This window comes from Schistocerca serialis, chromosome 5 (assembly GCF_023864345.2).
Source record: "Schistocerca serialis cubense isolate TAMUIC-IGC-003099 chromosome 5, iqSchSeri2.2, whole genome shotgun sequence".
In the NCBI taxonomy this organism is placed as follows: domain Eukaryota; kingdom Metazoa; phylum Arthropoda; class Insecta; order Orthoptera; family Acrididae; genus Schistocerca; species Schistocerca serialis.
The window spans coordinates 457,145,751-457,171,206 of NC_064642.1; the positions used below are offsets into that span (position 1 = coordinate 457,145,751).

Here is a 25,456-nt window from a genome sequence, read left to right on the forward strand (position 1 = left end):
ATGTCAATTACTCTCGTAAAATGGCTTTGCAGGATACTTACTCGGCGAACAGATGCTGTGCTATGATTCACTTTGAAACTAAAAACGTAACCGGTTCCACGTTATGAAATGTGCTCCGTTTCGCAATAGTATACTTAGATCAAAAGCAAAACTATTTAATTGGTTTCCTTTCAACTGAAGGCTGTAATACAGTTTCTAAAACAAAAGAAACATTCTGCAATCTCATTAATGAAAGGAAGGGAATGTTTAGCCTAAATCCATTTCATTCTAACATACAGTTAATTAACATACATTCGTTATTTACAGTCTCGCGAAAAGTTTATCGACGCTCAACGCTCTTTCCTCCTCAAAATCTCTCATCAAACCCCTTTTCTGTGCCCATTATCTGACAGATCAATTTCATTATTATTCCAGAAAGAAACAGCTTATTTCTTCTTTCTATCTAAGGGGCAAGAACATTCTTTAATTTTTATGCATTTACATCGCAGTATCAAAGAATAATTATTGTTTTTTAATCGAATCTATGTCACTCACCAAAAAACCTCGCTGGAGCTGTTTAGGTTTCCTCACTCATTCACAGATATCACTCTCATCGGCAGTTCATGTTCTCTCTATCGAGTTCTCCATATACCCAGTAGGTGGCAATATTTCATCTGTCACGGATCGTCCCCCCGCCCCTTCCCACCCCCCCCCCCCCCCGCCCCGCCCCCCACTTTCCACTTTACCGCCATAGGTTACGACATGTGACTTAAATTATAAGTCATTGAATGATGCGAGAAGTTATCTGCATTTCCCTGAAGGCAACAACTACACACCTTGCAAGCGAAAATCGCATGAGAAAAAAGGTGCCAAAAAGTGTTGCTTACAATACTTCTCCGTTGCAGACAGTTAGAGTTCATGTCCCCAACCCAAAATTTAGAAATGGTACTGCCATCACATTATAAAATTTTAAAACTGTCAGTTTGCTAACATTTTTGAGGAGAGTGCGATTTATTGTACCCACCTACCAACTGCTGAATTTTTTTCAACTCGTATTCTTTGTCACTGGACGTATTTATTTGTTCTCGCGGCTTATCATCAATTACTATTTCTTCTCTTTAATGCTCCTTAACATGGAATGCCATTGCCTTACTTTTGTCAGTAGGTAGTGTCACATGTGAATCATTTGCTACTTTGTTTGAGGATCAAATTGCTCTCTGTAATTTGTCTTCAGAGGCCGGCAAGATTATTTGATCGTTTGCCAACAGGAGGGTATTTGTAACTTTACTATTAAGCACACAACAAGAGCAGTCCTATCACACCTGACTATACCTATGTCTTCGATGAGCACTTGCCGCCTAGGAAAACGTGCAGGACTCTATTAGTAAAAAAGAAAAAAGTCCTTCGAGTGACTCACATGTTTCGACACATATTCCGTATGTTCGGACTTCGTTAACAGCCTGCAGCGCCATAGTGAATGGAAACACTTGTGACAGGTGGCAACACTTGCTTTTAATATATCGCATTGCCGCTTTCAAGGCTTACAGGTGCTTCAGGTAGATATTTGAGAATTTAAAATAAATTATAAACTGTATACTATATTAGTGTTGTTATATAAAGATTATTTGAAGATTTATACTCACAAAAATTACTACGTGAACCCATCGAGCCGGCTGGAGTGGCCGAGCGGTTCTAGGCGCTTCAGTGAGGAGCCGCGCGGCCGCTACGGTCGCAAGTTCGAATCCTGCCTCGGGCATGGATGTGTGCGGTGTCCTTAGGTTAGTTAGGTTTAAGTAGTTCTAAGTTCTAGGGGACTGATGACCTCAGATGTTGAGTCCCATAGTGCTCAGAGCCATTTGAACCGATTTTTTGAACCCATCGAAGCTGAACCCAACGTTCTTCGTTTTTCCCTAGCTCAATTTGCGAGTGCAGCAGGGAAGGTATTGGCATACAGAGTATATCGTAAATATTCAAAAACCAAACGAACGAAGGCCGCTTGGGAAGGTAGTCCAAGTAATATCTTCTACTAATATTTCTGGGTATATCGAACCGACATACTGGTCATTTATTGCCTGTGCAAGTATCTATAAGGAAAAGAAACACTGCTAACGGCTCAAAGCGATTTCGAAGATATAGCTCAAACGTAGTTCTGTCTGAATTAAAACCATGTTTTATCAGCTGTCAGCGCCGTTTTCTTTCATCACAGACTTCAGCAGTTGCGGATGCCGTGCATATAAAATTGTTTGCGAATCTCCAGCGTAAAGTTTTTCGGGGATCTAGAAACATAGGATACATCTGTTGCCCTTCGTGAATGATTCACAGGAATCTCAGCTTCGCACGAGTCATGCTACTCTAAATCTGCGTTTATTTGTTTATATAAGCTTTCCCGCAAGGAAATACATTTTGTTCTAACTTAGTACACGCCCAAGAACTCTGCAGCATACCGACGCTGTCGATATCTGTTCGTGATTTTGCCCTTCTGTTCGTTTTACTTATGTTATATATGGGAGTCACCTGCGATTTTTTCCATCGCGCTTACTAGACACTCCTTTCCCCCCTAACTTCCAGCGTGGCGTACGCGCCACGAGTCTACGGTGTCGAAATGCAGACAGCTGGCCAGTTCACAAATGCACGAACAGCTTCGACGCTGGAGGGAACCCCCGGACTTGTCGCTCGACTTGCCGCTGCTGAGTAATTGTGACGGAGCACCCCGCGTCTCCCCCTGCGTCCCGCATTTCCTCGGAGGACGGCGCTCCATCGGTCTTCCAACGAGCCTCTCACCCTACCCACGTCAAGCCTCCCACAATCGCTTCGCAGACATCCCGCATCCCCCACTCACCCCCCCCCCCCCCCCGTTCCGTCTCACTCTCCTACACCAACTGAAAACGATCTCGCATCCGCTTCCCGTCGCGTTATTCTGCGCGGTTAACCTCCTTTAGCCGTGCGTCGCTATTCGACGCTCGTTCCCGATCTCTCAAGTGCTCGATCGATACGTGCGCTTTTTTCCTCTCCGCGGTGGACTGCTTTCTTCGATTATGCAGTCATGTGTTCGCTCGCAGTACAGAAAAGGCCTGGCGGTGTACGACAGTTAGGTATGTGTAACGGGCAGCCTGGCGAGCGTAATTCTAATCCGGTGCGTGTGTGGACGCCGCAGTACGGGCGGCGTCCGCTGTTTACCGGCGACGTGCAGGCGGCGCTGGCTTCGCACGCCCCCTGTACGTCGGGGGCTGGCACGGTTCCCAGCCGCCACGCCCGCTGGCTGAGTTACGTGCGGAGTTCGGCTCCCAATCTAGCCACCGAGCGATATTCTCTACTTCTTTTATCCTCACTCTTCCGTTACCCTCTTTCTATGGAATTATTGAGACGGAACGGTGCGAAGCGAAGGCAGTGTTGTACTGCGCACAGTTTTAAGACTACATCTTCATCAACATCTGTACTCTGTAAGCGACCTTTTGGTGTGTGGCGGAGGGTACTTCTGGCACAAATGTCTTTTTTCCCACTTCTCTGTTACATTCACGTAGGGTACGGGCGAAAAACGACTGTCGGTTAACTTCCATAGATGATCTAATTTCTCCAATTTTCCGTCGTGGTCATTTCACGCGACGTCCGCGATGAATCGTTCCGCTGTTAGTTATACCTTCTGTACCATTAATTCCGCTCGGTAAGTGTTCCAGTCTGTCGAAAAACTCTCAAAAACGGTCGAACAAGTGGTTTGTAAACAATTTTCATCGCGAATGAATTATGTTTCCTTAGAATTCTTCGAATGAATCTCAGCGTGACGTCTGCTATTCCTACACCTTTTCTTATGTGCTCATTCCACTGTATTCTTCGTTGGATCTTCTCTATCGTTAACTCTCTAAGAGTCCCAGACTGCTGAACAACACTCAAAAAGCTACCGAACAAGTGTTCTGTAAGCCACTTACGTCGCGGAAGAATTAAATTTCCTTCAGATTCTTCCAATGAATGCCAGCGTGGCATCTGGTGTCCCTAAAATTGGTTATATGTGGTCATTCTATTTCACAGAAAATTTTTAAAAAATTGTACAAATTAATTATCTAGATCGCAAACAATAGACAACATTATATTTGATAACTAGTTTCGGTGGCTCTTACAACCATCCTCTGATCACTTATGGTAAAGACATTGTGTCAACTTATAAGCAAGATTAAACCGTATCGCCTATATATCTTGATACATTCTCATCTAGGACAGAAGTTTAAAAAATGCTGGCTATACCAACGAGATAAAAAAGAATGAATAACAATAACAACACTTGACACTCAATACAAAAATTAAAAATTCAAGAATGATAAAGTGTTTCCAAAAGCCTCACGGCCGTATGAAGGTGCTTTGTTTCGCAACTGCCTGTTTCGCGTCAGTATAGACGCATCTTCAGGTTTATCTGTGAAAAATAGAAATCTCTGCAATTTTTATGTTAATTTGAACTGTTATTGAGTGATGAGTGATGGTATTTTTATTCATAATGTTTCTGAGCTGTGATTGTCCTTCGGAGAAAGTTGTTCATAAAAAAGAATGATTCTAAACCATGTTTGACATTTCACTTGAGCGTATGATGTTTACACTTAATCGTTACAAAACGTAACTCGCAGAAACCAAGAAGCTACAAACATGTAAAGTAAATCACACTTGTTTGTGACATAGATAGGAATAAAATGGTTCAAATGGCTCTGAGCACTATGGGACTCAACATCTTAGGTCATAAGTCCCCTAGAACTTAGAACTACTTAAACCTAACTAACCGAAGGACATCACACACGCCCATGCCCGAGGCAGGATTCGAACCTGCGACCGTAGCAGTCCCGCGGTTCCGGACTGCAGCGCCAGAACCGCTAGACCACCGCGGCCGGCTAACTTCTGAGGTCATCAGTCCCCTAGAATTTAGAACTACTTAAACCTAACTAACCTAAGGACATCACACACATCCATGCCCGAGGCAGGATTCGAACCTGCGACCGTAGCAGTTGCGCGGTTCCAGGCTGTAGCGCCGAGAAACGATCGGCCACCGCGGCCGGCACAGGAATAAAAGAAACTAATTCTACACTTACTGGATCACTGTTTTTATTCACAAATGCTTCGCAGCGTGTGATTTCTGTACACAGTGATGTGGCTACATTGAGGTACCTGCTTCCAAAATGGTGTTATTGTTTTCGAATAAATGCTTTTATAACAGCGAAATTTATTGCTTACTGATTTTTGTTTCAATTCTGAATTCGAAGCTACTATTAAGCGAAGTTCTACGGTCTTCAATGGTTACGACAGCACTGATAATGTCACATAAATTGCATTTATGATCTTACTGCACAATAAAGTAAGTGGCGATATTACACATGACCACTAAGATGAGCATTCACGATTATTATAGTCTATGAAATAACTTACTTTTTTATTACCATTCTTAAATCGTAAGCTACCACGTATGCACACAAAAAACGTTCTCAACATATACGTTACTTTACATGAGAATGATTGTTTGTTCACATGTTGCTCCAGTTTGCTCTTAAATTCTACCCATCCACGCTATAATAGTGACCTTATCACCCAATGTTACGGCTGGCAAACTGCTGAAACGCTTAGAGTGCTAACCAGATCTACAGGTTACCATTAGTGCCAGACGGGTACGCGACTCTCGTGATCTTATTGAATTCAGTCAGAGAAATTCCCCCCCCCCGCGAAAGAAAGATGTGTACCGGTACGAATCAGGCTCTATGTTCGTGGACTTAAGTGGTTGGAAACAGTATCCATAAAAATTCTCCTGTGTTGTAAGACGGGTAATATGGAAAAAGCACCTACCAACTTTTCCGCCACTATTGTACGCAATACATGTAATAGGAGGCACCCTAAACCTATTTATTTTGCACTGTTATCTTACTTTTACTTCTTGCACATTGGTACAAGGAGTACGTCCAGCATTTGTTTTCGGTAGAATGGTCGGTCCAACGAAATCGTTCTGAATGCAGTTACATAGATACCTACAGGGCATTAGTCACTGGCTTTAAGGCACTGACAAATTTAACGCTGCGTCGCGGGGGTGTAAGGAGGCTAAGAATCTTATTAACACTATTTAGCAACTGTAAAAGTCCAAAGAATTCATCTGAGTTCGTTAATAAATGTTTCCTCGTTGTTCTAGTAAGGTATCTCGCATGCTGAAAGCACGTGGGTTCCTGCGGCGTCCGCGAGAGATAGTTGATGCGATCCCAAGACGTCTCCGAGAACGAAAGTTGCTAACGTTTGATGAAGAACACTAAAATGAAAAGCAACACTGCTCATAAGCCACGTTCTATGCTGTTCGTGATACTGCGTTCGAGATTCCAATTAGAGAACGCAGTTCTCAGAGCAAAAACAGCCTACAGCGGCCTGCAAGCGCCACCAAACCTTCAGACAGCAGTTCTGTATGGAATTCGGCTCAGGGAATCGACTTGGTCATATCACGCTCTTAACCAAACCTTTTTGACGTTCTGTATGGAATACGGCTCAGGGAATCAACTTATTGACATTCCTTTACGAAACGATGCAGTGCACTGAAATATCACTCGAATATGGAACCCGAAGAATATCTTCTATTCAGACAGTCACAGAAATATGTGATTATGTATCCAAGTACCTAAAATATTAAGTTATAATGGCAGAATGTTGTTGAACCCCCAAAAATAGCACCCGGGTCTCCTTGGAGCGCTGTGAATAGTACTAGACGATCGCAAGACCATCCACCGCCTACGTAAGTCACGCCAGCGAACTGGTGTGTGTGTGTGTGTGTGTGTGTGTGTGTGTGCGTGTGCCGGCCTGTGTGGCCGAGCGGTTCTAGGCGCTTCAGTCTGGAACCGCGCGACCGCTACGGTCGCAGGTTCGAATTCTGCCTCGGGCATGGATGTGTGTGATGTCCTTAGGTTAGTTAGGTTTAAGTAGTTCCAAGTTCTAGGGGACTGATGACCTCAGATGTTAAGTTCCATAGTACTCAGAACCATTTGAACGATCTCTCTCTCTCTCTCTGTGTGTGTGTGTGTGTGTGTGTGTGTGTGTATGTGTGTGTGGCAGTCGGTCGTATTGAATCAGCACAGTAAGATCGGATCGGCCACCATGGAAACGTGACAGAATGGCGGAAATTAGTTATGGTGTTTGGACGTGTTTTTGATCGCTGCGCGACTGAAGCGGCTCGGTTTGTTGGTGCATCAACGCGAACTACCCAGGCATAGGAACAGAGGTTGTAAAGTGGAAAAGTGTAAGTTAATGCAGATGAGAAGTATAATATTTAATAGTAGTATCAGCGATTTGTTGCTCGAAACAGTCACGTGGATCAAATATTGAAGTGTATAGCGACATAAATGGAACGAGCACTTAAGGTCGCATGTAGGGAAGGCGAATGTACGACTTAGGTTTATTGAGATAATTCTGGAAAACTTCAGCTCGTATATAAAAGAGACTGCGTACAGAAAACTTGCGCGATCCATTCTTGAACACTGCTGAAGTGCTCTATATCCCCACCAGGGCGCATTGGAGGAAGACATTGAAGCAGTTCAGACGTGCGCTGCCAGATTTATTACCGGAGAATTCAGGAAACACTCGACTATTACTAAAATGTTCTATAAAATGAGAATCCCTGGAGCAAAGAACATGGTCTTTTCGCGAAAGATTTATAAGAGAGTTCGCACAGTTGGAATTTGCGACACATTGCAACACGATTCACTGGCAACAAAATACACCGTGCGTAACGATCGACAAGGCAATATCAGAGAAATTAGGGTTCGTACCGAGGCATATGTCGCGATTGGACAAAAATGTCGAAAGACCACAAGAAATGCGTAATGCAGATGCTACCTAACCAGGCATGCAGATGGCGCTGTTGTACGCGAGGTGCTTAATAAGTAATGGAACACATTATCTTTACGAGAACAGATTGGTTTTGCTCAGGACACACACTATATTATTACCCTCTATTTTTTCTACAAAACACTATTCTTCAACATCATCTCCGTTAAATGCGACGGCCTTACGCCACTTAACTCGAGGACCTGTATGCCCGCATGGTACCACTCTACTGGTCAACGTCGGTGCCAACGTCTTGTTGCATCTATAACCTCCCCATTATCACGTACTGCTTCCTACGGAGTGTACCCTTCATCGTGCCAACCATATGAAAGGCCGAAGGTACGAGATACCGGCTGAAGGCTGGTTGAGGAAGAACAATATAATGGAAGTTTTGTAAGCTCCTCGCGGATGCGTTGTCGTAGAAAAGGAGAACTTCATTCGCTTTTTTTTTTTTTTTTGCGACGAGCACGCTAAAGTCGTTCCATCAATTTCCTGGTGTGGCATAATATATTTCAGAGTTGGTCCTTGCACCATGAGGGAGGACGTCAAACAGAATAACCCCACCACAGTCCTAGAAGACCATCGCCGTAACTTTCCCCGCTCAGAGTGCTGCTTCGAACTTTTCCTTCGGAGGAGAGGTGGTATGGCGCCACTCCATGGATTGCCTTTTTGTGTCCGGTTCGAAGAGATGAACCTATGTTTCATCTTCTGAAACGATATTCGACAAAAAATTGTCATGATCAGCATCGTAAAGCGCAAGCACTTCATCACAAATGGTCCTTCGTTACTCTTTACGGTCTTCTGTTAGGGGCAGACTGGGCTCACACACACACACTGAGAAGCCCTGCTTAAGTCCGCAGGACAGAACAGGTAGCTGGAATTGTGGAAAGGGGCCAAAAGAGGGCTGTCAGTTACACTCAAGCACATATAACTTTATTTACTTGTCCAAACAATACAGCAAAAATTTTTGAACTTAGTAATCGGCTGAATAGGCCACATTATCTTATGCCTTAATGGCACAACCACTTATATTTAGCTGGCCGGCGTGGCCGTGCGGTTGTAGGTGCTACAATCTGGAACCACGTGACTGCTACGGTCGCATGTTCGAATCCTGCCTCGGGCATGGATGTGTGTGATGTCCTTAGGTTAATTAGGTTTAATTAGTTCTATGTTTTAGGCTACTGATGACCTCAGAAGTTAAGTCGCATTGTGCTCAGAGCCATTTTTGAGCCACTTAAGTTTAACAAACGGCTGAAGGCCATTAACTTAAAATTCAGACTCAAAACAGAATACTTAGAAGACAGAAGGTCTCACGTAAGTAAGTTCTGTAACTGGGCTGAAGGCCCAACCAATATACCACTTGAAAAGCAAACAAGTTTTAATTTAAAGACGGCTGAAGGCCATTGATTTAAGAAAAAAAAACGGAACACAAGGCAGACAGCCTTATCTTCAGTTAGGCTGAAGGCCCCTCACAGTCTGACAGTTGAAAGACAAGAACTTTAATTTAAAAACGTCTGAAGGCAGATTACTTAAAACAACTAAAATAATTTGTAGTACGCAGAAGGCCCAAAGCTTTATGTTTAAACAATATTTTACACAGACCCAAACAATGTAAGATTTAACTAGTAAAGAATTGAAATTTTAAAGCTGCTGAAGGACCATTGTTGCATAACACGACTACAATAAGTTTTGAAAAGGCAGAAGGCCCAAAGCTTTATCAAAAAAAATTTTAAATGAGATTAAAGGCCCAAACAATGCAAGACTTGATAAGTAAGGAACTTTAAATTTTAAAGCGGCTGAGGGCCCGTTTTTTAAAACGCAACTAAAAGCATACAAATTCAGACCATCTGCTAAAAGCCATTAAAATACACAATCAAACACAAATAAGAAAAGGCAGTATGCCCAGAAGTTTCCGTGGGTCGGTCTGCACTTGAAATATTAACGTTCGCTTAGGGGAAAAAGGTAGTCGGCGCAACTATGTCCCTTCCTCCGGCAATCAAACCAAGAGACAGTCAACGGACCCACCGACAAGACAACTTGCTTTCCACCCGAGCAGTGCCCAAGGAACTCCAAAGCCTAAACTTAAAAGGCGTAACCGCCCACAACCAAGTATGCATAACCTTTCAAAACTACACACATGTGTTGGACAGTGACAACACGGTGAGGAAGGGACACTGCCTGAATTTTACGTCAGCGGCCAGGGCAGGTAACCGGGACGCTAAAGGCCACAAGGCAGAAAATTCAGCTGGTGCACGTGGACTTCAAATAACCAAAATAGAGTTAAATTCCACGGAATGGTGGCCAAACTTTCGCCAACTCGAACACTCGCTGTTGCTCACGGGAATACCGCCAACAGCCAACCATGAAAACCAGCGGCACAATGTGAACAGTCTGGCTTCGGTTATTAAGTTACCACCCAACTTTGATGTCCTGAGTCGGTGAGCCACGAACCTCGTAGCAATCGGAACAGCTCCCATACACTCCGATACTGCGTAGAGACCGCCAGCGGGCCCGGCCCACTGCGCCGCGCTGCGATTTCCTGGCTGATCCACACCAACCGACCGACTGTCACACATCAGCACGGAGACAGCACTAAAATAACTGAGCAGTCGACATCACAAGCTACACACAGTTTCACGAGCACTTGCACGAAGGACTGGACAATACTAACGGCAGCGACTGCGCAATAACAAGGACGAATCTCGAGTCGGCACACGCAGGCAACCCATAAGCGATCGGCGTCCAACATACACGTCGTCCGACAAGACGACCGACCGACGACCAACCAAGGTGGTCCGCACTCTTTTTTTTGTTTTTTGTTTGTTTGTTTATTTGGCCTCTGAGTGTGTACTCAATTTAGCCATCGGCAACACATAGTGACAATGTACACATAATTGAATAAACAAATACAGAAATGCATATTTACAAGAATAAAAAGCTTAACTGTTACAGTTTTGTACATACTGTTTTAAAAATTGTATTGAATTGAATTGAAAAATAATTAAAAGTGTCTTGGCTTACAATTCATACCAATTCTGAAATATCTTCATCAGGAAGACATATTTATAATTGACGTACACCATTAAAACCTACAGATTGTGACCAGTACTCTTGATGAAGTTAAAAATCACTTTATATAGACGAACGTCTTTAGTACACAAAAGAGAAGAAGCTGATTGAGGAAGATGGTAGCCCATACTCAGCAATGTCTTCAAAAAGACCAACCGTTCACGGTCAAATTTGGGGCGCATAAATAAGGTGTGCTTGACATCAGCTTCCGACTCAGGATCACACTCACATGCTGGTGAACTGTAAACGTTGATCCGATGTAGATGTTGTGGGAAAGAGGCATGATTGAAGCGGAGTCTTATGATGGTAGAAATCGTGGATCGGTCCAGATGTGTCCTCATGAACCACGGCTGTGAAGGAATCCGAGGTTGTAGCACTGCGTAATAACCGACTTTTGTCTGTTAAGAAACGTTCCACATTTCCTGCCATTGTTGTCTTGCGTGATCCTTGACTGCACGTAAGTAGTCTGTATAAGAAAGGTGCAGATCCAGGACGGTGCCTAACGTTGCCGCTTGTTTGGCTAATGCATCAACTTCATCATTATAGAGGATACCAGAGTGGGAAGGTACCCACAACAAATGGATCGTCCGGCCTGTGCGTGTGCTGCGAATATATTCAGATATCACATCCAAGATATAACTGTTGGTCGTTTTGTTCCATCGACTGTACTGAATGTTTTTAAGAACGCTTTGCGAGTCAGATACTATCAATATCTTGGGGAAGGAAGTGCTAGAGACAAACTTAAGTGCTTCCAAAACTGCCACTGTCTCCGTCGTAAAAATAGAAGTGCTCGTAGACAGTTTGAAGGTTTTGCGGATCTGGGTCTGAGGGCAGAAAAAAGCGCATCCTGTACACTCTTCTTGCGGAATTTTGGAGCCATCAGTATACACACAGAGAAAACCCGGCCATTGTGCTTGAACGAGACGATTGAAGCCAACGTTGACATTAGTACTGTCCAGCCAAGTCGTACTTAAATAATGGACTGGGATTTGGGAGCAGAGCGTTTGAAGATCATATTCAAAAACAGGTAGATGCGCTGAACGCCGTATAGAATGTACGACAGGTGACCAAGTGTCAAAGCTGGCACAAACGGCTGGCACTTTACTCCTTCTGTGGGATGCAATCCACAGTCGATAAATGCAGTCTCTACTTTGATAGAAGGAACTGTCCATAATGGCCATACCTTGAATGTAGAATTTCTCCGATAACATTTGGCGCCTAATGCTCAAGGGGAAATCCCCTGCTTCTATTAAAAGGGCGTTGGTGGGCGTCGATTGCATGGTTCCAAGACAGGTACGAATGGCTCTATATTGAAGAGTATCTAATTTGTAGAGATGAATCTTTGACACAGTGTGGTAGAATTGACAGCCATAGTCTAATCGAGATCGAATTATCCCTCGGTACATGGTGAGTAAAACACTCTGATGCGCTCCCCACCAGACACGAGTGAGTGATCTGATTACATTTAAACCTTCTTCACACTTGGTAACGGTGGATCGGACGTGGGGCGCCCAGCTTAACCGAGAGTCAAAAATCATCCCCAGAAATCGAACGTGAGATTTTATTTGGAAGGTGTACTTGCCACAGTTAATGTGATCTTCAGTGCGAGCTGTCGTCGACTTGGATAAGGGAACGACTGATTTCTCAGCCGAGATCTCCAGCCCATTGATAGAGAGCCACTCATCGATGTGTGCGATGGTTGTGGTTAATGCCGTTTTGGCCTGAAGATATGAAGCAGCAGTAGAATAAACACATATATCATCAGCATACTGTAGGATTTTTATGGGGGGAGTAAGTCTGCGTTCTAGGTCGTGCGTATATAGAGTATCCAGGAGAGGACTTAAAATTGCACCTTGCGGCAAGCCCTGGGAGACATAAAAAGGTCCGATCATGGTACATTTGAAACGGACGTAGATCGTTCTTCGCGTAATCAGGGTACTGATACCGTACATCATCCGTGAAGGACTTCCGAATCCTGCCAGCTTGTCCAAGAGTATCGGTATTTGTACGTGATCATATGCACCCTTAACGTCAAGAAAAGCTGCCACTACTGTCTCTTTCGTTTGAAAGGCTGACGTGATATCCATATTAAGCAAAAACAGGTTATCCATGGTCCCTTTGCCTTTTCTGAAGCCGTATTGACTTCGAGGCAACAAATTACTTTTTTCAAGCCACCATTCTAGTCTCCTTTTTACCATTCGTTCCAGTGTTTTTGCAACACATGACGACAAGGCAATAGGTCTATAATTAGTACCGACATTTGGATCTTTACCACGTTTGAGAATTGGAATTATTACTTGCGTCGTCCATGTTGATATGAGGTCTTTCTTCATCCAGTACTGATTAAAAATGTTGAAGTGAAAGTCTTTCGCTTCTATAGGCAGGTGTGCAAGCATAGAGTAATGTATATGATCAATGCCAGGGCAACTGTCTCTCGATACTTTAAAAGCTTCGTTGAGTTCTTCTATAGAGAAAGGACGAAGGAAAACATGATAGCGGTCTTCTTCAGCAGGGAACCGATGGTTTAAAATGGCACCGTGGGAGGAGCGATTGTATCTATGAATTCCTCTAACCAGGCCGTGGTAGCAGGAGGGGAGGAAGACAGTCTTCTTGTTCTAAACGCTTTTATTTTATGCCAGATGCTTGCCATACTGGTTTCATTATTTAGGGACAGGTAAAATTGTTTCCAACTGTTCTTCTTGGTTTTCTTCAGGAATTTGGTAACTCGCGCATTCACTTTTTGTACAGCCAAGAAGTTGTCCAATGAAGGATTCTGACGATAGGTTTTCAAAGCGAGTCGTCGCTTCGCAACTTCCCGAGAGCACTCAGAATTCCACCAAGGAGGAGAACGGTGCTTCATTACTGTAAACTCTTTTTTCTTAGGGATGTTGATGGCAGCTGCGACGTTCATAGCATTGAGTAAAACTGGGTATGCATCTTCGTCCCGTAAGTCACGTCTCGTGTTTGCGAGTGCCCACCGAACCGTTTCCTTATAAGAGGCCCAATTGGCTTCCTTGATTTTCCACGTACTATTAGAGTAACAGATGTGCATAGTATCAACGTTGATGTTAATGTGAAACTCTATTGGGAGATCCCATTGAATCCTTTTTAACGCACCAATTAGATATTTCAGTAAAGCAGGGGGTGCAAAGAGTTACATCAACTGCGGAGGGTCTACGGAGAGGTGAAGTTATCATAGTAGGAGAGCCATCGTTGAGTATCACTAGGTTATTATCTTCGATAACGCTTATCAAGGTCTTGCCGTTCCTGTCTGTCACGTCTCCTCCCCACGCTACATGGTGGGCATTCACGTCTCCAGCTACGATAAAAGGAGGACGAAGCTGACTTATTAATTGTCTCCAGTCATCTTCCACGATACTGTGGTGGGGAGCGTTATACAACGAGACAACTGTAAAGGTTTTGTGGGCAGTTCGTATCTCCACAGCAACTAATTCAAGGTTGGTGACAGGTACGCGTAACGGGTATGGTCGATGCGGCAGCGAAGTTTTTACCAGCATAGCTACGCCGCCCCACCCATCGAGACGGTCTTCCCTTACTATAGAATAATTTTGAAATCGAACAGTTCGTTCGAATTTGAACCAAGTTTCACATAACAGAACGATATCAGGCTGACTTACAAACAGTTCTCGTTGCAAGCTTTCTCTATTAGAATTAGCCGATCTCGCATTCCACTGCAATACTTTTAAAGCCGCCATAATTTAGGGAGAGAGAGATTGAAATATGCCAGTAACGAGGTGCCGGATATCGGAATTGTTCATAGCACTATTTTGTCTCATGTTTTGCATGACAATATCAATCACATTTATTATGTTATCTATAAGTTCAGCATGACCTTGAGGCTGTCGTTGATTCGGCGCTTGTGGGGTTGCTAATCTGTGAGCAGCAGGCTGGTATGGATTTTGGCTGATAGGAGTGAATGAATGTTGCATGGGATATAACAGGCTGCGGTACTGAGACCACTCACGAACGTTACTTTGGTTGTTTACTTGCGCCTGCCGCCGGGGAGGCCGGTAAGCGACGTGTGTCTGCTGGGGCACAGTTGCACACTGAGTTGCGTCCCCACTTCCGCGTTGTTGACTCTGCATGCTTGCGGCGGACAGCGGCGGGAAGAGTTGTGGGTTTTGAAAGTCCGGAGAGCTCAAATTTGTTGAAGCAGGAATGATCGAAGCCGGCAAGTGATGTTGTTGAACCCCGGTGACGGATGCATAGGTTGGCATACGAGCAATAGACAGCGCATCCCTGAAGTCAATGTTGTTGAACGTAGCTAATTCTTGAGCTCGTCCCGTATATGGTATTCCGGGCAAGAACGGTCCGTGGATGCGTGTTGTCCCCCGCAATGAGCGCAAATAGTGGTAGGTGAGACACAGGATTCAACATTATGTGGACCACTACATTTAATGCATCTCATCTGAGATCGACATTGTTTGCAGATGTGCCCGTAACGAAGACAATTAAAGCACTGCCTGACAGTTGGTACATAAGGATCTACGGGACATCTTGTCCCGTGAATAGACACGGCTTCCGGTAAGGTTTGAGAGTCTAAGGTTAACAAACAGGTCTGCAATTTAACGATTTGGTCTTTACCATATCTCTTCGTAAACCTCCGAACGCCTACAACAGGGAAGGGAGATTGTACGACTTCCAAAATCTCCGCTTCTTCAAGGTTGGTGTCTACTTTCCTGATTACTCCCAGCTTATGGACAACAAAGGAAGGAATGTAAACTTCTATGTTTTTTTACTTTAATATCTCACTGGTAACTAGGAAATTAGCCTTGTCTGGGGTTTTCAGTTCCACCTTAACTTTTGTTTTTCCTGCTGAAAAGATGTTAAGGATAGAATTCTTCACTTCTGGCAAGGAAATATGCAATAATTTCCCTAGTGCCATAGGGTGCAAGCAGCCTAAGTTTTTGTCCAAACATTCCATGTTAACTACGAATCGTCCCCTATCTGTACGTTTGTAAGAGTTGAGAGACCTCGCAGCAGGTGCAGGTCCCACAGGAGGGGTGTTAGTTGCAGCATGTTGGTTAGGAGTGAGCCCAGAAGCAGTTGCTACAGGGGGGTCAGCTACATTTGAAACGTCAGTTACAGGTAAGAGTTGATTAGCGTCTGCTATGAAGGTTTTGGAATTTCTTAAATCCAGACTGACCTCACTTTGTCGCTTGTTTCTCGTAGCGGAGAAGCTGGAGGAATCCTGTTCCGATAAATCCATATGCTCTTCTGCCGGCTGTATTCCAGATTCTCCCCGAACAACTGCTAACGAGTGGCTGATCACAGCCGTCGTGTTGTCCAATGTAGTTCCTGGAGGAGCTGTTAAGGGTGCTGCAACTGGATGTAGCCGCTGGGCAGGTGGTTGTTGTTGATGTTGTCCCATAGGGGCGTCGAAGTCACCACCCCCTCCTCCGTACACCCCACCATACATGGCGGGGCTTGCCGTCACCGATAGTAATGTCAGGTGTTAATGTGCCTAACAGAAAAGCGTACCAAACGAAAGCTGTTACTCGCGTGCAACAGCAGGTAGACACAAGCGTCTCGCGGAAGGGCGACCGCGTAGCACGTCTGAACAGTTCCGCGTCTGCAAGCGAACTGTGGTCCGCACTCAAGTGCTACGTACCGGCAACCGTCTGGCGAGTCATGGCTGTCCGGACCTCACTGCAGCCGTGCCCCGACTGAACTTCTGCCAGGTCCTAAGTCAAACACTGACAGGTCCGAACTGCACTGCTAGTGCCTCCCAAGTGACTGGCATATCCGAACTAACTGCTGGCACGTTCCAACGGACTGGTTGCCACAGGACGACCAGGAAGTAATAGCAGTCCCGCAAAGATAATACGGCGGGGCTTATATCGATAAGCGCTGCTGCTGCCGCTCACGGGCAGGAAAAGCAGCGTCTCAGTGACACAGGTACACTACTGGTCATTAAAATTGCTATACCAAGAAGAAATGCAGATGATAATCAGGTATTCATTGGACAAATATATTATACTAGGACTAACAAGTGATTACATTTTCACGCAGTTTGGGTGCATAGTTCTTGAGAAATCAGTACCCAGAACAACCACCTCTGGCCGTAATAACGGCCTTGATACGCTTGGGCATTGAGTCAAACAGAGCTTGGATGGCGTGTACACGTGCAGCTGCCCATGCAGCTTCAACACGATACCACAGTTCATCAATAGTAGTGACTGGCGTATTGTGACGAGCCAGTTGCACGGCCATCATTGACCAGTCATTTTCAATTGGGAGAGATCTGGAGAATGTGCTGGTCGGGGCACCAATCGAACATTTTCTGTATCCAGAAAGGCCCGTATAGGACCTGCAACATGCGGTCGTGCATTATCCTGCTCAAATGTAGGGTTTCGCGGGGATCTAATGAAGGGTAGAGCCACGGGTCGTAACACATCTGAAATGGAACGTCCACTGTTCAAAGTGCTGTCAGTGCGAACGAGAGGTGACCGAGACGTGTAACCAATGGCACCCCATACAATCAAGGTGGGTGACACGCCAGTATGGCGATGACGAATACATGCTTCCAATGTACGTTCACCGCGATGTCGCCAAACACGGAGGCGACCATCATGATGCTGTAAACAGAATCTGGATTCATCGGAAAAAATGACGTTTTGCCATTCGTGCACCCAGGTTCGTCGTTGAGTACTCCATCGCAGGCCCTCCTGTCTGTGATGCGGCGTCAAGGGTAACCGCAGCCATGGTCTCCGAGCTGATAGTCCACGCTGCTGCAAACGTCGTCGAACTGTTCGTGCAGATGGTTGTTGTCTTGCAAACGTCCCCATCTGTTGATTCAGGGATTGAGACGTGGCTGCACGATCCATTACAGCCATGCGGATAAGATGGCTGTCATCTCGACTGCTAGTGATACGAGGCCGTTGGGATCCAGAACGGCGTTCCGTATTACCCTCCTGAACCCACCGATTCCATATTATGCAAACAGTCATTGGATCTCGACCAACGCGACCAGCAATGTCGAGATGCGATAAACCGCAATCGCGATAGGCTACAATCCGGCCTTTACCGAAGTCGGAAACGTGATGGTAGCATTTCTCCTCCTTACACGAAGCATGACAACAACGTTTCACCAGGCGACGCCGGTCAACTGCTGTTTGTGTGTGAGAAATCGGTTGGAAACTTTCCTCATGTCATCACGTTGTAGGTGTCGCCACCGGCGCCAACCTTGTGTGAATGCTCTGAAAAGCTAATCATTTGCATATGACGGCATTTTCTTCCTGTCTATAGCACGTCATCTTCGTGGAGTAGCAATTTTAATGGCCAGTAGTGTAACTGAAACTAACATTACGAGGTGGCAGTTTGGCAAAAACAGGATGTTAAATAGAAGATGGCACGAGCACGAGCCACGCACTGTTGAGTGGTACTTAAGTAAATAAATTAGTGAAATCAAAGTGAACTAGAAATTAGAATATAAATGGAAAACTTGGTTTAGTTTAGAGAGTTACATACTGGCATTCAGCGGACAGAACAGAAGAGACAATGACCATATGAAGTCAGCAAGTTCCACATAAGCGGGCGCTGTCGATTCAGCCGTCAGGGCATCGCCCGACCGGCTCACGTGTTTCTCAGTTGTCGCATGTGAGCAAAGGCCCTCGCCTACATTCCAAGAGCCAATGACCGACGTTAAGAAGATTCTTCGAGAAGCTTTTCAACGTGACGGAAGAGGCAATGACCGGCTCACGTGTTTCTCAGTCGTCACATACGATCAGAGGCCCCCGCCTACATTCCAAGAGCCAATGACCGAGGTCAAGAAGATTCTTCGAGAAGCTTTTCAACGTGACAGAAGAGGCAATGGCCGTGAAGTCGTTCACCTCCAGTGAACTGAAGTGAATAAATACGCGAGACGCGGTGGGCCCGACAGTGGAAGACAGATGAAGACAGTTGAAGACGGATGAAGACAGAGGAAGACAGATGAAGACGGGGACGAAGACGAAGACGGAGACGGGAACGGAGACGAAGACGAGAGACGAAGGAAGAAAAGAAGAGTAGCAGTAGTTTTCAGTCAGTTTCGGTGCTGAAGACCGTCATGCAAGAAGAGACTACATCATGCACAGTCGCACCAAGTCCGCCGCTGTAATGGAATAGCAAGCAGCAGCCGCGGCGCCAGAAGACAGAAGTTAAAAGGTATTGGAAGTCTGATTTTTACATACCCGGGTGACTCGTGAGGACGGGAAGGAGACGGCCTCACATCAGTAGTTACCTGTGAGCTGGGATGAAGACCTGACTGCCGAAGACTGGCAAGCGGGAGTCCGTGGTTCGAGTTCGGGACACTGGCCTTCCCCCGCCGCGCCGCTCCGCTGGTCGACGCACAACACACGCGGCCGCTTAGAGAAGAGAAACACTGGGACGCCACATTCAAGGTATCACCATCCGATGCACGACGTCGCTTGCAATAATTAAACGGGCCACCTCGCGCTGCGCGTCTCCGGTCAGCTGGGCGAGACGGCGACACGAGATACACACCGCTACGCGTAATCAGACGCCGCCGCCGCCGCCGCCGCTGCTGCAGCAGAAGGGTACGCAAACGACACGGCTGCCGCTCTTCGAACCAGAACGTCCCAGTAAGATACAGTTGTACGAAACTTTCAATAAAAGTTATCTTTGTAAATATGATGTTTCATTCGACCTCATACCCGAGCCAAGGGAGAACCCACCCTGCCCACATGTTGTAAGAGAGAAAAGTTAATTTATTTAATATTTTCACCCTGACAGAATGCTTTAGAATGCTCATCCTGACAATTGACAGCATCAAAAGAGAAAACACAGTTACATTCAGTGACAGAAGTGTCACATTTAGTAACACAACTGTTACATTTGATGTCAGAAGCCGTAATAGTTATTACAGCACGGCTCACACACACACACACACACACAGACACACAGACACACACACAGACACACACACACACACACACACACACACACACACACACACACACACACACACACACCTACCTATACACCTACCTTTGAGTATCCCAGTTGACGGACGAGTGTGTCAGCACTACCAACAGAGAGATCCGGTTGAGAAGAGAGGTGTTTGACTGTGATCCGTCGATCAGCTCGAACGAGAGAGTCCAGCCGTTCCAACACTGCAGGAGCCGGTGCTGTGTGCGGCCGGCCGGCGTGCGCAGATCGGACAAGTGTTTGGGCTATCTTGTTACAATGGTGACAGGTGCGTCGCACAGTGGGGAGATTTTCTCAGCATACATTTCGCAAGCACCTATGAATACCTCCGATGCTCTGTTTCTCATCAAAAAGGGCTACGTATAGCGCCGCCACCTATCGGAACTTCGTGAAACAACTGGGGCTGACCAACGAAAGGATAACGTTCTGCGAGTCGGGACATGGACTGTCATAATATTGAACGCGGTAGGGAAGATGAAAGATCTGAAAAGGGAAACGTAAAACCGCAATCTAGATGTAGTGGGGATCAGTGAACCGAAATGGAAATTAGTCAAGGATTTCTGGCCAGATGGCTATATGATAATAACAACAGCAGCAGAAAACAGTATCACGGGAGTATGATTCGTCATGAATAGGAAGAAGAGTGTGTTACTGTGAACATTTCAGTGATAGGATTGTTCTTACCAATATCAACGGCAAACCAACACTGACAACGATAGTTCAGGTATACATGCCGACGTCGCAAACGTCGGAGAGGCAGAGAAGGTATATGAGGATACTGAACAGGTAATTCACTACGTAAGGAGAGATGAAAATCTTATAGTCATGGGGGACTGGAATGCGGTTGTAGGAGAAGGAGTAGAAGAAAGGATTACGGGAGAATATGGGCTGTGTATTAGGAATGAGAGAGGGAAGAGATAATTGAGTTCTGCAATAAATTTCAGCTAGTAACAGCGAATACTACGTTCAAGAATTACAAGAAGAGGAGGTACACTTGAAAAGGCCGGTAGATGCAGGAATATTTCAGGAAGGTTACGTCATGGTCGTTCACAGATTCCGAAATCAGACATTGGATTGTAAGGCTTACCCAGGAGCAGATATAGCTCTGATTACAATTTGTTTGCAATAAAGAGGAAGAATCAATACGCAAAGAAGTGGCACACAGAAATTCTAGGAATGAAGAGATACGCTTGAAGTTCTCTTAGACTACAGCTTCTGCGATAAGGAAGAACTCATTAAGCACTTCAGTTGAAGAGAAATGGACATCTCTAAAAAAGACAAACACAGAAGCTGGAAAGAAAAACGTACGTACAAAGAAGTAAATTGAGAAGAAACTCTGCATAACACAAGAAATACTTCAGTTGATCAATGAAAGAAGCAAGTACAAAAATTTGTATTGGAATTTAGGAATACAGATACACAAAACCGTTAGAAATGAAATAAATAGGAATAGCAGGGAAGATAAGGCGAAATTACTGCGTGAAATATGTGAAGAAATCTAAATTATTGTCGGAAGGACTGACTCACCATATACAAAAGTTAAAACAGCCTTCAATTAAATTAAAAGCAAGGTGGTAACACTAAGAGTGCAGTGGTAACTACACTGTTAAATACAGAGGAGATTACTGATAGGTGGAAGGCCTCTATGAGGGGAAGACGCGTCTGATGTGATAGAAGAAGAAAGAGGAATCGAGGCAAGAGATACTGGTCGAGTATTAGAATCAAAATTTAAAAGAGCTCTGGAAGACGTAAGATCAAATAAGGCAGAGGGGACGGATAGAATTCTAAAGCAATTAGGAGGGGGGGGGGAGAGAGCCAGCAAAACGACTTGTTCACGTTGGTGTGTAGAATGTATGAGTCTGGCGATATAGCAACTGACTTTCGGTAAAATATCATCCACACAATTCCGAAGAATGCAAGAGTAGACAAGTACGAGAATCACAGCACGATCAACTTAACAGCTCATGGACCCAATTTGTCGTCAAGAATAATATACAGAAGGATGGAAATAAAAAGTGGTTCAAGTCGCTCTGAGCACTATGGGCCTTAACTTCTGAGGTCATCAGTCCCCTAGAACTTAAAACTACTTAAACCTAACTAACCTAAGGACATCACACACGAACATGTCCGAGGCAGGATTCGAACCTACGACCGTAGTGCCTAGAACCGCTCGGCCACTTCGGCCGGCAAGTGGTCATCCTCCAAAGCAAGTACAGAAATACTTGTTTTGTAAATAAAACCGCCTTTCCTGCTGCCACTTAATTTATTTTTCCCAGACACGTTTCACCTTTTTATTGTTCTAAGGCATTATCACTGGGATCTATAACGATACAGTTTTGTTATCTTTAGATTATCAAACAGTTCATATCGCGAGTTTTTATGTAAAAAAGTAATTACTTACGATTTGTTGTTCTTTGCTTTTCCTCTCATCTGGTCTGGATGCCGCACTCTCACTTTATTACCGATATATAAGCACAATTTTAAGTTCAGACCTTTTTCACGCTGTTGACTATGTTTCTCGTTCTTGTTTTTGGTGTACTATTGTTCTACTACAGTTAAATCGAGTGGCAAAAGAACAATAGCACTCCACGAAAGAGAAGGAGAAACATGGTGAACAGTGTGAAAAAGGTCGGAACTCAAAATTGTGCTTATATATCGGTAATAAAGTGGTAGTGCGGCCTCCAGACCAGATGAGAGGAAACGCAGAGCACAACAAATCGTAAGTAATTAGTTTTTTACACAAAAAATATCGAAGTGAACTGTTTGATTATCTACAAATAGCCGCGTGGGATTAGCCGAGCGGTCTGAGGCGCTGCAGTCATGGACTGTGCGGCTGATCCCGGCGGAGGTTCGAGTCCTCCCTCGGGCATGGGTGTGTATGTTTGTCCTTAGGATAGATAATTTAGGTTAAGTAGTGTGTAAGCTTAGGGACTGATGACCTTAGCAGTTAAGTCCCATAAGATTTCACACACATGTGAACATGTAAACATCTACAAATAAAAAAACCTTTATCGTTATAGATCCCACTGTTAAAGTCTTAGAACAAGAAAAAGGCAAATTAAGTGGCAGCAGGAAAAGTCGGTTTTATTTATAAAACAAATATACATGACGATCAGTTTGGCTTTAGGAAAGGTAAAGGCACCAGAGAGGCAGTTTTGAGATGGAGGTTTGTAATGGAAGCAAGACTATAAAAATTGACACGCTCTAAGAATTTGTCGACCTGGGAAAAGCGTTCGCACAATTTCAAACGGTGCAAAATGTTCGAAATTCAAGGAAAATAGGGAAAGCTATAGAGAACATGTGTAACATACAACTTGCATAAAAATCAAGTGGGAACAATAAGAATGGAAGACCAGGAACGAAATGCTCCGATTAAAAAGGGTGTAAGACAGCGATGTAGTCTTCCGACCCTGCTGTTCAATCTATACATCGAAGAAGCAATGACGAAACTAAAAGAAAGGTTCAAGAGTGGAATTAAAATTCAAGGTGAAAAGATATCAATGTTAAGATTCACTGATGACGTTCTCACTGAGGGTGAAGAACTGCAGGATTTGTTGAAGGGAATGAGCAACTAATGGGTACAGAATGTGGATTGATCGTATATCGAAGAAAGGTGAAAGTTTTTGGTCACGAAGTAGATGAAGTTAAGGAATTCTGCTACCTAGGCAGCGAAATAACCCACAGCGGACCCAGCAAATGAGGACATCAAAAGCAGACTCGCACTGGCAGGATGTCTACTAGTACCAAACATAGGCCTTTATGTGATGAAGAAAATTCTGAGAAAATACGTTTTTAGCGCGTCAAATCTGTCAGATAAAAAATTCCACGATATCCCACAGCAAATTCCGTATTTTCTCAACCGAAATAGACTGATAAAAAATGTGTTGCATTATTTAATGAACGCCGCTCGTACTTGCCCACGAATTGCCTTAATACGTTGTAAGTGTCAACAGAAGGCAGAACAGTGCCCTGCGTAGGCGTGAGTGCATTATGTGAGTGCTAAATGAATTCGAACGTGGACAGATTGTTGGTGCTCATATGTTATATGCTTCCGTAACAAAGGGAAACGAAGTGCTTGGTGTTTCAAGAAAGATCGTATCGAGGATGCATAGTCCATACGAGAAAGCGGAAAAAACGTCATCTGCTAAGTCACAAAGCGAAAGAAAGTGTGTGTTGGATGAACGTGACAGACGGCGATTCAAGAGGATAGTAACGAAAAATTTGGGGACGACAGATACAAAAGTCACAGCAGAACTCTATGTCACCCTAGAGATCCTTGTCAGCGCCAAAACAATACGAAGGGAGCTGCGTAAGCTAGGAATTGCTGCTAGAGCTGGAATTCCAAAACTACTCATAAGAGATGCAAGGAACTGTTACAGATAAAAGTGGTGCCGAAGTCAAAAAACCTGGGCTGTGGAGCAATGGAAGAATGTCATTTGGTCAGATGAGTTTTATTTCATACTGTTCGCAAAATCTGGCCGAGTTAATGTCTGGCGTACGCCGGCCGAAGCATACAATGCACACTGCTTGTGGGCAGAAGCGAAAGGTGGTGCGGGTTCGGTAATGATTCAGGTGGCCATACCACTACACTCCACTACACTGCATCAGCATCGAGAATAATCAAGTACACTATTAGAACGATAGGAAAAGAACATCACAGTTTAGACTGTGGTGAGAGTGGCACAACAAGGCTGTCCACACGAGGAAAGTAGCCAACGAGCAAGAAGCAAGTGATAGCTTTTGACGATTTACAGAAAGACACTATTCATCGTCATATATATGGCTATTAAAGAGAAGGGAACATCACAGCTTCAGTCTGGAACCGCGAGACCGCAACGGTCGCAGGTTCGAATCCTGCCTCGGGCATGGATGTGTGTGATGTCCTTAGGTTAGTTAGGTTTAAGTAGTTCTAAGTTTTAGGGGACTGATGACCTCAGATGCTAAGTCCCATAGTGCTCAGAGCCATTTGAACCATTTTTGAACATCACACTCTGTCTAAACTACTCGTGGCACTTCACAAAGACGATCTTTTTAAAGGAAGCAAATTTTCATTACGTACAGTGCTGAAGGACATAGGCTTCAGCTATTCGGGATTTAACGGACGCAAAATATTGATGGAAAGGACATGAAAGTGCAGATTTCTGCCCAGAATCATGGGTGTGAGATTCGGAAATGTAGTGTGGATAGATGAAACGTGGATTAATGTCAGTCTTCCATTACATAGAGGCTAGAGTGATGGAAGCCAGAGGGGACCACGGCAGTGACTGTTGGAAAAGGAGGCCGAATTATTGTTTTACATGCAAGTACATCGGGCGGTTCTGTGCCAGACTGCTTGCTAATGTTTCGTTCAAAAAAGACAAGTAATTACCACGAAGAGATGAACAGTGTAGTTTTACAAAAGTGGTTCGAAACATCGCTTATGATGAATCTGACAAATTCATCATTGACATGCCCCTTATCATTCCGTTGTTCAGGATAGGACAACAACTCTGGCAAAGAAGAAAGAAGGTATTATACAGTGACTGAAACGACGAGAATTGGGTTTCAGACAAAATAAAAAGCTGGTGGAATTTTTCCAAATTGTGGATCAAAAATACCACAATTTCTGGCATATGTAATTGATGTGATCGCCAAA

The 25,456-nt window shown here is 44.5% G+C and overlaps 1 protein-coding gene across 1 annotated transcript in view; it reads left to right on the top strand.

The window, feature by feature from the left end:
- LOC126481991 (trace amine-associated receptor 1-like) overlaps positions 1 to 25,456 on the top strand; it is a 312,485-nt gene that overhangs the window by 20,011 nt on the left and 267,018 nt on the right. The window lies entirely within an intron of this gene.